Source organism: Oncorhynchus gorbuscha, linkage group LG01 (assembly GCF_021184085.1).
Source record: "Oncorhynchus gorbuscha isolate QuinsamMale2020 ecotype Even-year linkage group LG01, OgorEven_v1.0, whole genome shotgun sequence".
Taxonomy (NCBI): domain Eukaryota; kingdom Metazoa; phylum Chordata; class Actinopteri; order Salmoniformes; family Salmonidae; genus Oncorhynchus; species Oncorhynchus gorbuscha.
The window spans coordinates 64,925,997-64,929,148 of record NC_060173.1 but is presented as its reverse complement, the minus strand read 5'-3'; positions in this window follow the sequence as shown (position 1 = coordinate 64,929,148).

Here is a 3,152-nt window from a genome sequence, read left to right as displayed (position 1 = left end):
CAAGTTATTACAAGACTGCTTAATGTATTTACAATAGACTGCTTATTGCATTGTACACTTTCATCTGTTGAACCTAACTGTCAATTCTGATTGCTGTCCTTGATACTGAATTCGCTTGTAGCCTAGGCTACAGTTCCTTCAGAAAGTATTCATCCCCTTTGACATATTCCACATTTTGTTGTGTTACAGCCTGAATAAAAAAATCAGGCAACTGATTTAGGAAGGATGCCAGTATCGTTGTAGTGACTGAGTGTATTGATACACCATCCAAAGTTGAATTAATAACTTCACCATGCGCAAAGGCATTTTCAATGACTGCCTTCTTTGCGAGGCATTGGAAAACCTCCCTAGTTTTTATAGTTGAATCGGAGTTTGAAATTCACTGCTCAACTAGGGACCTTACATATAATTGTATGTACAGAGATGAGGTAGTGTAACGGTTTTCTTCCGCTGAAGGAGAGGAGGACCAAAATGCAGCGTGGTTAGAATTCAACATGTTTAATCACAACCATACATGAGAAAACTACAAAACACAAAACAACAAAAGTGAAAACCGAAACAGTCCTATCTGGTGCAATAACACAAAGACAGAAGACAACCACCCACAAAGAAAGAACAGAATATAGTTGCCTAAATATTGTTCCCAATCAGAGACAATGATAGACAGCTGCCTCGAATTGAGAACCAATCTAGGCAACCATAGACATACAAACTACCTAGAAAGGACACAGCCCCATAAACATACAAAAACACTTTAAATAGAGCCATGTATGTCATAAGGCAGGGTAATAACTTAATTGGAGTCTGTATTATGTTGTTAAGATTATTCAGTTTGGATTTCATTTGGACATTACTTATTTGGATTTGGAGCCCTCATCAAAATGGAGTCTGCAATTTGGCTAGTAAGGTTCAATGTAGGCTGCAGTACTTACTCACAGATTTCTCATCTTCATATGTTGCAATACCGTACTCTATATTATGGCCAGCCGAGATCGGTTTATTTGCTGCTGGTAAGGATGACTTGTAGCCTTGCTTTGCTTCACTGAGCCTGCGACCAAAATGGCACCGCTTTCCCTACTGCTTTTGACCAGCACTCTCTATTGGTAGTAGTGCACAATATAGGGATTTGTGTGCCATTTGGGAAGCATCACTTGGCCTTTCAGACAAGCTGGTAAAGAGAGGTAAGGAGAGGAAGACTGCCGACCAGGGTGTCTGCAGAGAGCAAATTAAAATGTCAGACTGTGCTGTTCTGTCTGTGACCTCTTGACCTTTATGCAAATCACCCAGAACCGACAGGGGGAAATGAAGTGGAGTCCACAGAGTGAGCAAAATGTTTATCTCCCTCAGGTGGCAAAAATGCAGGATTAGTTTTTTTTAGCTTAGACATGATAAGCATTTATGCATAACCATTGAAAAAACTTGGGGCATGCGTTATACTTTGTCTATATCCATTCGACTCACTGGTGAAGTCTCATTGCTGGAAGTACTCAGCATATAATATGTATGAGAAAATAACTCTTTGCATGTTTTTTCAGTCCTGGTTTCCCAAAAATTCCCATGGGTCACTATCAACATTGAGAACCCCTTGTGTACTTCCGAGGAAAGAGCCTTGTGAAGAGTAGAGAAAAGTGACAAAAACTAGTCCTGCATTGTGCCAACCCAAACCCTCTCTGAAGATTACAAAAAAAACATGAATACTGCTCAGAATAAGATAAGACTGCTTTTATTTTACACTGTGAGTGTGGTGTAAAAAGACACACATCCGAGTTCCCACATAAGAGTTCAGACTGGCATAATACTGTGAAAACCACTTAGGTGTGATATGAAAGCATAAATAAGTGGCTTGTGGGACTCGGTGGGATTTTCACTCCATCTGCAGCTGGAGTGTAGTTCACACAACTCTCACTTAAAACATTGCTTATTGTAATGCCTTCTTCCAACTTGATCTGATAGTCAAGGAATACATCTCATGATCGAATACAAACCAAAAGTCACTCTTTTGAACAAAGGCATTGATAATTAAATAATGTGTCTCGATACCTTTTGATTGACGTCTGAAGCCTGTCTCTGGTAGCACAATGGACCTCTATCTGTCTGCTCTGTTTTCAGCACTGTCATTGACCGACTGGACTAATGTATTCACCTAGTGTCACTTCACACAACAGCCATCACTCCGGCTGCTTGTCCACATCAAGGAAGAGAAAAATAGGAATCCAATCGATTGGCATTAATTATGCGGATGTAACGAGGGAAGGCACGCGCACGCCTTTTTCTCCTCAGGATCAGTCGATAAAGGTCAGGCAATTATAGTTTTTTTTTTCTTTCTGGGATTCGATAATGGCTCTCCAGAGATTGTCCCCTCCTCCACAACACCAGACTAGCATTCTAAAATCACAGATTATGGATCCTCGTTCCTTTGCAGATTGCCTTGCTGAATGGCAACAACGTCTGACCCAGGATTCGAACCAGCTATCCTGATTGTTGGTCCGTCTCTCTGACCTTTAGACTACCTGTTACCCCATGAAAAGAAAGTTATGCAAATTGATCTATGAAGTCTTAAAATGTCATTTCTTGTGTGTTGTGAAAATTCACCTGACTTAAACATAGTATTGTCAATTCATATGGTATAAAGACTTTTTGTTTTCTTTTGTTCTACTGTATTATTGACTGTATGTTTTGTTTATTCCATGTGTTGTTGTATGAGTCAAATTGCTACGCTTTATCTTGGCCAGGTCGCAGTTGCAAATGAGAATTTGTTCTCAAATAGCCTACCTGGTTAAATAAATAAATAAAAATACAAAGCATAGTTATCCAAAACACTGGCTAGACCAGCCCTGCTTGTGCGTCTGCATGCGCCATTGTGCGCATGACCATTTTATCCATCCCCAACAGACGTGATCATGAGACAAAGGTTAAAATACCAAAAACAACTGTGAATCAATTATGTTCATTTCAGGGCAGGTCAAAACATTCACCGACATTTAGCTAGCTAGCGCTAGATTTTCCTGGGAGATTAACATTGGGTTGTTATTTTACCTGACATGCACGTGGTCCTCTTTTTTAGCTGGTTCTTTGTAGAATTTTTTACTAAAATCGTAGTGTAATGTCTGCTTTCAACTCACACCCTCAAACACGTATATCCCCTGAACGCA